Raw genomic sequence first — 12,113 nt, forward strand, 5'->3', positions numbered from 1 at the left:
TTGCAGCAGTTGAAACAAAGTCGATACACACAAACACACAGGTGCACACACGCCATAATGTAATCTTCAGAGTGAATTTTCTCCCTTTTTATTACGTTAGAATAAAAGAGGGAAGAAAGCGAGAGAAAAAACGAGTGACTTTCCTCTCATTTCTTTTTTAGTTCCTTTGGGTCTGACTGTCCCTGATGAGGTTATGACTTCATTAAAACGGCACAAAGATCATAAAACACACACACACAAATTATGCTCCAATTGAATGAAACAAGTTGGCATAAAAGAACAAAACTGTAAAGCAAAAGAGTGATAGGAAGGACAAAGGAGAGAAGATTTGATTAAAATGTTTTCGTTTTCAGGAGGGGGGGGGGGGTTGTGTAAGTGTGTATGCATGTTGGAAGGGGTAATGTGTGTGCGTGTTTGTATGTGTGTGTCTGTGTGATGGAGTCCAATGAATCACTGAAGGGATTGTAAATGAAACGGTCCAGATGTTATTAGACTCACTTTGATGTGCATCAGTATTCTAGGATGGCTCACTGTTGTGTCTAGGCTCTGTCCTCGCTTCACCCGAATCACACACACACACACACACACACAGACACAGACACACTTGCAAACAACATTGCATCTCTGTCAAATTTTACTACTGCTTTTCTCTCCCTTTTTATCGTTTTCTCAACTTTACTGTCATTGCTCTACCTATCCCTCTCTCTCGTTCCATTCCTTCATCCCTCTCTTTCTTCTACCATTCTTCTTGCTCTGTGTCTCTCTCACACAATCTCTTTCTCACATTCATTAGTCAATTATTGACTACAGAGAGCCAGACAGGGAAACATTTCATAATCACTTCGGTTTCAGATGTCATTTGATTGGTCAAGAGGACGGAAGGCAGCCTAATGAGTGATGAGTCACTCAGATGTAGCCATCATCATATTTAGAGACCGAGTGATTGGAGCAGATCATTATCCTTATCCACATCAGCAAAGAGAGGACAAACGATGGAATAGAGGAGAGGTAAGGAGAGAAGAACAGAGGAGAGAAGAGAAGAGAAGAGAAGAGGAGAGGAGAAGAAAGCAGAGCAGAGCAGAGCAGAAAAGGAACTAAGCCATTCAACATCAACGACCATCGAGTCAAATGTAAACACCACAGCTGGATTTGAACCTCCTGTGTTCACGGAACTCATGCTGACTGAATACGGGTTATTCTGCAGCACCCCCTCACCCTTGGGTGCGAGTGGGAGGTCAGAACTCCCTGTGGTACACTTGACTCGGAATAAATGGCCTTTTGGCGAACTGCAGTTATTGTATGCGGATGCAGATAGAAAAGCACAACTGCGTTGGTCCCTTAGTGGTTCATGGAAACAGTGCAGCAAGCACGGCTGTTGTTCTCTCCACGTCCCCCTGTGTGTTGTTTCGATGCTGCACTGTTTTCATGAACCACTCGGTGACCAACGCAGTTACCAGGAAAGTTTCCTCTGTCCTCTGGTGGTTCTCTCCTTCTTTCTATACTCTTTAAGTTTGTCCACATGTCTCACTCTTCTCTCTCTCTCTCTCTCTCTCTCTCTCTCTCTCTCTCTCTCTCTCTCTCTCTCTCTCTCTCGCTGCATGCCAGCCTTTTGGAGAGGGATGAATAGGGAATGGGTTGCCTCCTGCTTTCACCTCACCTGCCTTGGTGCCCACCAAGAGTACCCACCCAAGGCAGGTGGGTACTCTTTCTCTAACTCTCTCTGTCTCTCTCTTGTTTGCTCTGTTAGGAGTCTGTTGAGTTACCTGGAGGTAGGCAGAGAGAAAAGGATGGGAGGAAAGGAGAAAGAGATGGAGAGGCAGGAAGCACATCCCTCCAGATGGGCTAGTTCTCCATGCGGTGTGTGTGTATGTTTATGCTTGTGTGTGTGTGTGTGTCAGTGTTAGTGTGTGTGTGTGTGCCACAGCCAGGAGCACACACAGTACAGCCCCTGACAGCTGACCCTGGACCTGATCTTAACCTCAGACATCCACGCTCTGAGACGGGAGCGCCTTCACACAGCTGATATCAGATCTGTTCAGTCACTCACCAGCAGACGCACACTTACAAACCAAAACACACTGCCTACATCTTAGTTTCTCACTTTTGCAGCATTGCACTGGTCTTCAGAAGACATAGACTACAGCCCTGTATTTCACACTTACACGTACACAAACACAAATAAATACATACTGTATATACTTTCTTACACAGGGGAAGTAGAGAAGTTGTCCATCACTCCATGCAGTATCATTTACATTTACATTTTTACATTTAGCAGACGTTCTTATCCAGAGCGACTTATAGTATGTACAGGGACATTCTCTCCGAGGCAAGTAGGGTGAAGTGCCTTGCCCAAGGACGCAACGTCATTTTGCACGGCCGGGTATCGAACCAACAACCTTCTGATTAATAGCCCGACTCCCTAAGCGCCCAGCCATCTGACCCCATTTCCTCAGTTTCTTTTGTGTGCCTACACAGGACAACTAAGTCTACTCAGCTCTTCTTGCCTTCCCTTCCCTTCCTCCCTACCGCTCCATATCCGTTACCATGGTAACTGTTTTCAAGGCCTGAGTACCACCCCGCCCTCTGTATCGTCCCACCACTCTCCCTCCTCCCTCCCGTCTCCTCTCTCCTTCACCTCTCTCCCTCCCTCCTCCCTCCCTTCTCCTCTCTCCTTCACCTCTCTTTCTCCTCCCCATGCTCTCTCTCTCTCCCCTCTCCTCCACTTCCCTCTCCCTTCCTCCACCCCCTCTCCTCCCTCCGTCCGCGATTTCTCCTCCCTCCATCCTCCGCCCCACGCTCTGACTGATTCATTCTGGAGTGAAGAGCTTGGGCTATGATGCAGTTCTTATTGGTTCAGTTTGTGTGTGAGGTTTGTTTACGTGTGCGCGCGTGTGTGTATGTGTACGAGTGAGTGAGTGTGTTGCTGAGGAGGGGTGCAGGATTCCACTTGCATTTTTGCAGGAAAGATTCTGAAATGCACACAATTTTATGTCATAAAAGAAGAAATGAAAACAAGTATCAGCACTTTGACAGAGAAAAGCATAGAATCATACACACACACACACACACACGCACACACACACACACACACATGTGTACTCTAGCTATAACATTGCTTTCTCAAGCAGACAACTCACAGACACACAGAGATACACACACACATGTGCACCACACAAACCTTAGATTGCATTAACAAGCACACAGCCACACATAGAGAACCCACTCTCTCACTGACAACATCACACTCCCTGGCAAACTTTGACTTGAGGTGGTGTAATGTCTCCTAGTTTCCATGGCAACGTGCGGGGAGCATCCAGAATGAGAGTAGCATTCCAAAAGAGAACACTGCCCCCCCAACGACCACAGTTTGCTGAGTCACACCCCCCCATACACACACACACATCCTCGACCCGCCACCCTCTCTCCAACACCGCTCTCCATCCATCAACGTGAAAAGTTTGTCGTTTCTAGACCTGTGCCCTCTTTCCTTTGACACGCTCCCCTCATCTCTCTCTCTCTCTCTCTCTCTCTCTCTCTCTCTCTTTCTCTCCCTCTATGTCTCTCTCTCTCCCCCTCTCTCTCCCTCTCCCTCTCTCTCTCTCTCTCTCTCTCCCTCTCTCTCCCTCTCTCTCCCTCTCTCTCGGTCTCCGCTGTCAGCACCATGAACTGGGTGACTCTTGGAGGACTAATGGTCATTATAAATGATCAGAGAGCAGGTCAGCTCCGCCACATTCACAAATACGGGTCGACTGATTCCTAATCAATACAAGCTAGTGAGCAGTCATCCTCTCAGATGCTTACAAGTTCTTGACGGAATCCTTTCACTTCCAGGATAAGGAAAAGTGGGAGTAACAAAACTGATTGTGGGTCTGCCTGTATGACCTCAAGCTACAGTCTTACGCCTTTGGTTAAGGTGTGTGTGTGAGTGTGTGTGTGTGATGGCTAAATGAGGTGGTGAAGAAACATGTCAGGGGATTTTACTCACACACACACACACACTGGTGTGCAATGTTGCATGGACTGCTAATAGAAATGGACAAGAGAAAAGCAGAAGCTGTCAACCTTAATTGAGACAAATGAAGGTGGTTGTGATCAAGGGAAAAGTAGCATGCTTCAATGTGACTTCATCAAAGACACAAGATGGACATGGTTACTGTATTACGGTAGCCACACACACACACACACACACACTTACACACACATAGTATACAAACACTTTAGTAACCGACCTCAAAGCTATTGGAAAACATACACAGCCACACAGACTTCTTTCTTTCAGAAGAAGAAGAAATTAGCGTTGCCATGATCCCTTGATTTGCAACCTTGTGCTATTGAACATCCATCCACACCATCCTGACCTGGGCAATTAGGCAACAGTTCTGCCAGTGCCCCCCGTGCCCTCCCCCCCAGGGACAGACCCCCACACTGGTCATTACAGCTATCCACCCTCCCCAGACCACAGCACCCCCCTCACCCACCCCATCTTAATCTGTGTAATTGCTCCCTGTTTGGAGCTGGAGAGGATGAGGAGCGTTCGCCAGCACAATAGCTAATGTGTTTGACCCCCGTTGGTCAATAGCCATATGTTATCTTGATGTCAGGATAAGACTCTAATTAGAGCAGAACGCTCTTGGAATAGACGATCTATAACTATCCATCAGGAGGTGGAGAGTGGAGAGCGACGGAGGGATGGTAACGAGGAAGCGGAGCAAAGGAACATGCCGTCGACGTGGCCCCTCAGAGGAGGGTTTGAATCATAATGGTGTTGGATACGTTAACACAGAGGCTGTGGAGAGGGAAAGGATTGCAATAAAGGAAAAAGGATGTAAAAACTCAATTGTATCTCTCTCTCTCCCTCTCTTATTTTCTCTCAGTTTCTCTCTCTGTTTCTTTCAGTGTGTTGGCCACACACACGCACACACACACACACACACTACCACCCGCATAATATAGCTCTCTCTTTCTCTCTCTCCCTCTCTCCCATTCTCTCTGTCTGAAAACAGCACCATCTTCCACTACATTAGCTGGAGAATGAGACTGAGCTGCTTGCTCATGTCAAAGCATAATACTATTCATAGACAGCTTTAAGTAAAACACTGGAGACTAGGCAGTCAAGCAGAGATGGAGGAGGGGAGGAGGAGGAGCAGCAGGAGGAGGGGAGCAGGAGGAAGAGGAGGAGCAGGGGGGAGAGTAGGAGGAGGGAGAGGAGGAGAACGGGGAAGAGGGGGGAAGAAGAGAAAGGGGGAGGATAGTGGGGAGAGGAGGAGAAGGAGAAGAAGAGAATGGGGGAAGTCAAGGTAGAGGAGCAGGAAGGAGAAGAGGAGCAGGTAGAGGAACGAGAGAAATGAAGAGACACATTTACCTGTAGGGGGAGCTTTATCAGTGTCTGGGGTTGGAGTACGGAACGGGTTGTGGCAGGTACGTTTTCACTGGTGTGTGTGTGTGTGTGTGGACTACAGGTAAATGTAAGTGTGTGTGTGTGTGTGGACAGGGGGTTCTCTGAGTGTATTTGTTGCTCTCTAGGAGCTGTTGGGTGATAAAATGAACACCCCGCACTTGTTTTGGTGAATACGTTGCCGCTGCTGTGTGTAAGTGTGTGAATGTGTGTCCATGAGTGTGTTTTCGCTCTAACTGTGTGTGTAAGACTGTATGACACTATGTGTGCGTGTGTGGTTAAGAGTGTGTGTGTGTGTGTGTGTGTGCGTACGAACGTATGCGTGTATGTGTGTGAGTAAGAGTTTGTGTGTGACTCCGTGAGCGTTTATTAGCTGGCTCAGGCACCCACTCGCTTTTAAAAATAGCTGCCTCTTCTCCACAGGCTGTCAGCAGCAATGAGAATATAAGGAGTTCCACTGAGCACAGGGCTGCATCCCTAAAACAATGAGGACTGGAACCAGGACAGGGGTGGCAGAGAGGACAGGTTCTCAACAACCGCTAAATCACAGGTTGCGCACGCACACGTGCACACACACCACACACACACACACACACAAAGGACAACAACTTCCCAAATCACAGCATGCTTTAGCATCCAGACAATAAGAAAATCTGAAGCTTCAGAGAACGTATGAATCCCCGCGTGCTGACAGGACAGGACGTCCACAGCGTGAGGAGCAGGTACCTGCCTCGTCCGGCTCCGCCCGCCTCGAGTCGGCGCTTGTCTGGTTGTTACTGAACCAGAGCGACACAGGAGACCGTCTCTGTCTCTCCCTCCTCCGAGTCTCTCTATGACATGCTGATCCATGTTTCCAATAACCACCCTTCCCTCATCCCTGAGCCAATAGACAGCGAAAAGAATTCGAAAAAAGAAAGAGAGAGGGAAATAGAGAGAAAAAGATGTAAGGGAAACTAGATCGAGATAGAGAGGGATCTGATGAAGCTGGGCGAAATCCCTGTTTCCCAGTCCGCCGAGTTAAACGGCGTTCCGACATTGTGTCATTATTTCGGAGCGCGGCGCGTTTGGCGGAGGCCTCCTTCGCCCGCGTTCCCTAGGTGACGAGATGCTGAGCGTGTGGCGACATTTATATCATTGTGTTATTCATCTTCCTGCTTACGCCCCTCACTCCTCTCTGGGAGGGGAATAATCATACACACACACACACACACAAACGCAGCCCGTCGCTTTCCTCTGTCTCTGTCTGTGACTCTCTCACATGTACGAGCAGACAGACGTACGCATGGACATGTACACACAAACACATGCACGCAGAGCTGAAAAAACGACACACACACACACACCCTAAATGAAATGTAGTTCCACTGAGGCAACCTACCCTACTTCACTTATCCCATTTTACATATGGACTAAATCGACACCCAACAAACAGTATTTAAATGTGTTCGTGTTGATAATGTTTGACCTCAAGACGTAGATATTTCGTATCGTTTTTAAAGCATCCACTCTGAGCAGGGCAGGGCCAACACCAGACTGCGCTGCACCCTCAGACAACACAAAGCACCCGATCATTGTCTCTTCATTAGTAAATTACCTCAAATAGATCATTAGCTAATTCGGTTGAGTGCTTCTTCAGTCCGTCTCCTGCGATGTAGATAGCATGAGGCTGACAGTCGAAGGGTAAGAGCATGCCAGACGTCGGAGTAGATTAGCACGCAGTTGACTTGTTTTGTTGTCTCCATAGCATCGTCCCAGGTGCGAAGGATCTCTGAACTGTGTGCAAACCTTTTGTTCAAACGAGGACATTGTGACAGACCTAAATATAGGCAATAAAGCGACACAACTGTGAGTTCCTTACCCAATTATATTTATTAACAGCAGTACGCATGAGCAAAGTTTGTATTTGACTTTCCTTTAGTCTCCTCTCCTCTTCTTGCTCCCTGCTCCTTTCCTCTGTTTTGGTTTCTCTCCATTTCTCTCCTCTCCAACCCTTTCTTCACCTATTCCTTCCTCTCCTTTCCCCGCATCCATCCACATCCTCCTCTCTCTCCTCCCAGCCTCCCTCATTCAGAGCAGCACCAGTCAAATTGATTTCTCTGCTGTGCTAAGAAGACCCATCAGCTCACAGACTGTTACCTTTTCCCTTGGAACACTCGTTTGCACTCTCTCCCTCAGATTCTCTCTCTCTCTCTCTCTTTCTTCCTTTCTTCATCTCTTCCATCCTCTCTTCGCTCAATTCCTTCCTTTGTTTTATTTCTCCTCTCACTTCAACCTCACCCCCCTCCCTCCACTATCAATATAGCTGGATCTCTGTGTGTGTGTGTGTTTGTGTGTGTGTGTTTGTAGGTGTGTGTGTTTGTGTGTGTGTGTGTGTGTGTGCGTGTGCATGCATGCGCACGTATGTGACCTCCTATAAATGCAGATAACAAACATGAACAGCATATGAACAGAGGACCTGATAGGCTTTGCTACGTAACGGCTCATCAGGAAGTTAGGTGGAGAAGTGAGCACTGTCCCTCCACTGTCTGCCGTGGTCTGCTCAGTGAGAGCTCATCATCATGACAATGAAGAGAGAAAGAAAGAGAGTGTGTGTCATTTGTGGGTCCTGGCAGAATACAATACACAGGACGTTCCAGCAGTCAATGGAGAGAGGTGAATATCATAGGTGGTGTGCATTGATTTAGTCTGATTTGTGGGTGTGAGCGTGGGAGTTTAACACAGGCTGAGGTGTATCCAGGTGTCGGACTATCCCTGGATTGCAACCAGTCATGTATTACTAATCAAGTAAGCAGCCCACTTCTCATCGATCCTACTGGAGAGTAGAGACAGAACTGAAGGGTTCTGAGATGAGGAAGGAGGGTGGGTTGACATACGAGGATGGGAGAAGGGAGGAGAGACAGGGAGGAGAGTAGAAGGAGAGACAAGGGGGGAGAGAGGGAGGAGTCACAGGGGGAGGAGAGAGGGAGGAGTCACAGGGGGAGGAGAGAGGGAGTAGTCACAGGGGGAGGAGAGGGAGGAGTCACAGGGGGAGGAGAGACGGAGGAGTCACAGGGGGGGAGAGAGGGAGGAGTCACAGGGGGAGGAGAGAGGGAGGAGTCACAGGGGGGGAGAGAGGGAGGAGTCACAGGGGGAGGAGAGAGGGAGGAGTCACAGGGGGGAGAGAGGGAGGAGTCACAGGGGGAGGAGAGAGGGAGGAGTCACAGGGGGGGAGAGAGGGAGGAGTCACAGGGGGGGAGAGAGAGGGAGGAGTCACAGGGGGAGGAGAGAGGGAGGAGTCACAGGGGGGGAGAGAGGGAGGAGTCACAGGGGGAGGAGGGAGGGAGGAGTCACAGGGGGGGAGAGAGGGAGGAGTCACAGGGGGAGGAGGGAGGGAGCAGTCACAGGGGTAAGAAAGACGGAGGAGGGAGAGGAACATGGGAACGAAAGGGAAAGGAGAGCGTAAGGAAGAGGTACAGAGACAAGGAGTTCAAGAAAGAACGTGGGGAAGAAAGGGAGAGGGACAGGTCTCTCACTGTCACGTCTTGCTGTCACGTGAAAAAAGTGATAAACACGCTGGTAACAATAGCTTGTTTTACTGGCACATCACACCTGCCCATGTTCCAATGCCAAGACGTTATACAACAACAACAAACCATATGTCTCTGTTGACGACATTAACACAGGGACACCCCCCCTCCCCTTTCGACGACTGCTGATTGTAACACATCCACAAACGCGGCAATGACCTCATGGAGTACAACACTTTTAATTTATAGTTTAATCCTCCAAGCTGATGTCCTTGACAGATTAAATGTAATTCTGTTCACTTTATTGATCAGGAAGGAATGAAAACAGTATATTAAAGTGTTAAATATGAGATGGCATCCCAATCTGTAGTATATATTTTTTGCTGATTCTGCATGTGCCTAACCAGAACTTTGTTGATTCTGGTTGGAGCTGGTTCATGTCTCAGATTAGTTACGCTATCAGATTTGGATGAAATCCCTCGTGCTCCTGAACAAGGTGGAGACATCTCTGAAAGGATTAGTTCTTGTTTGCACGGGTCGCTTGGTGCTTGGTCTGTTATCAGGAAACAATGCCACACTGAGCCCCCAGAAGAGATGTCAGGATGGTTGGCTGTTGTCAGGCCTCCTGTTTCTCTATGCTCAAAAAAATTCAGGAGGCATTGCTCTTGCTCTCCCTCTCTGTCTCTTGCTCTGTTTTTCCTCTTCAAATTGCTCTCATCTCTGTTGAATCAATGAGCACTCACAGGCTGACATTTTGCTGGTCCAACACTCATTCTCCTGGCTTGAAACAAAGAGCGAGAGATATAAAAAGAAGACGAAACAGATGCCACCTGACCACAATCGTCTAGCTTCAAAACGTGAAGGCTGACCTTTCGCGACAACCACCCTCCACTTCTGAAACACAGATACGCAGAGAGAGAGAGAGAGAGAGAGAGAGAGAGAGAGAGAGAGAGAGAGAGAGAGAGAGAGAGGGGAAGGGAGAGAGAGACGGAGGGAAGGGAAGGGGGAGAGAGGGGGAGGGGGGAAGAGGCTACCTGGGTAGGGAGTGTGTTTCAACTGTCTGATCTTTATAAACAGGCTTGTGTGTAATTACCGCAGAGAGGAGACAGAAACGGGGTATTGATCAGCGGTATAGGGAACACACACACACACGCTTGGAGCATGGGACTGGATCCCCATGTGTACCTGTAAGGGACTGGGTGTGATCAAAGCTTGTGAGAACACAAGACAGTTGTGGCCTTGGTGTGTCCAAATCAACACGCTTGCAGTACAGACCACAAAACATGTCACATGCGCTCTCTTCCATACCCTGTGGATTTATACCTTGGATCAGACCTCACCAGCCGATATGGTGAGGTACAAACATGAATAATTGAGCTCTGATTTGTGGCCTAATTTTCCCACATGTCGCTCCACCACCATAGGGAATTCTCTGAGCGACATTTGGAATCTCGGGAATCTGTCAGTACTGGTTGTTAATTTTATGTCTTCTGTGTGTATGTGTGGGTGGTGTGGGTGTGTATGTGTGTGTCACACTCCGAGGAAATGCTATCTATCCCATTGGATGACATATTGTTTAACGAGGTAGGGATGGTTATCACTAAAGAATAATGGTGACATTAGTGTAATTTATTCCAAACTGAGATCCACAGCAAGATAAGACTATGGACATTACACAAGAGATACACACACACACACACACACACATACACAGACAAGAGTTAGGGTCTTTGCAAATGACCCGTCTTCACTGTAGATGAATTTAGGGGAAGGAAGTCGATATCTGTCTATAGTTTATAGACTGTCTGGCACAGTGTGTGTGTGTGTGTGTGTGTGGTGTGTGTGTGTGTGTGTGTGTGTATGTGTGTATGTGTGTGTGTGTGTGTGTGTGTGTGCGTGCGTGCATGTATGAATATGTACGAGAAAGTGCGTATCATCGTTGCAAATTCAAGTCTACAAATTGTAAGCAAATATACATCATTGATATCTTTAATTATTGTTTTTCCTCCCAGATTAAATATATCAGTAGCATGTGCTACCTACTTACCTACTGTTGGAGTGTATGTAGGACAGTGATATTAATACAGGTGCCTGTGAGCTAGAGAATCTTCCTTGGATGTCCTTTTGCTGTGAGGAGAAAGCACATTGTCTGAGACCCATTCATACTCATCTATAATTGAGCTTAGCCCCTGAGAAAGAAAATACACGTTAAGGCAATTCAGTCACGTATTAAAACTATGTTTTAAAAAACCTCTTCATTCATGAGCTCTATTGGAGCATCTCGCATCGGTGAAACGTTACACACTGTAAAACAGCGCTATCACTGCTGAAAACATGCTGGTGAAAATTAGAATTTTGTCTATCAGAACAGAGCCCATTACAAACCAGCGAACCCCCCAATAAACGTTTTCCTTAGTTTACAAAATCGGAAATAAACAGCAGTTTGTTTTTTCTATCTTTGTCACCCAGAAAGCTTTGCCCTGTCTGGCCCCGGCCCATGTGCAAGGAGAGATAAAGCGTCAAGGGTGACTATTAGGGGCTGGCTGTTTAAGAGACTGTAATTAAATTCATTAATTTGGTTTCAATTAGAGTGGTAGTGCTGCCCAATGAAGATGGGAGCTCCTAAACAGCATGGAGGGTAAGGGAGGGGCCAGGGTGCATCATGGGAGCTGAACAGAAAACTGAAACCCAGAAGTACTTTGGTCAGACTAGCAGATAGTAGTGTTGAGGTATTTCAACTGGTATATTGTTTGGTTTACTGTTCATCTTTTATTAATGCACTTGTAACCGGGAGATGGTAGACAGATATTTTAATGCCCTTGTCTAACCCCACAGAGAGACCACTACAGTATACTGTTCAATAAAAGGAGACAGAGAAATGTTGTGGTTTTGCCTTGCGAGTGTTGACCTTTTACTGTCTCATAATATAAAGTGAGTGTGAACGAGTGCGTGTGTTTGTGTGTGCGTGTGTTTGTCTGTCTGTGTGTGTGTGTGTGTGTGTGTGAACCGTATGACACTGTACAGACAGCTCAAAAAGCGAAATCCTTCCCAATCCTGAACCCAGACAATCCCTCCAGGACCCACCCTGCTGTAAACCATGTGAAGAAGCCAAGTGTGAGTGTGTCTGTGTTTGTGTGTGTGTGACAGCGAGTAAAAGAGAGACAGAGAGAAAGAAAAGGAAGAGGGAGTGCATGGAAGAGACATACAAG

Source organism: Osmerus mordax, chromosome 11 (assembly GCF_038355195.1).
Source record: "Osmerus mordax isolate fOsmMor3 chromosome 11, fOsmMor3.pri, whole genome shotgun sequence".
NCBI classification, from domain to species: Eukaryota; Metazoa; Chordata; class Actinopteri; order Osmeriformes; family Osmeridae; genus Osmerus; species Osmerus mordax.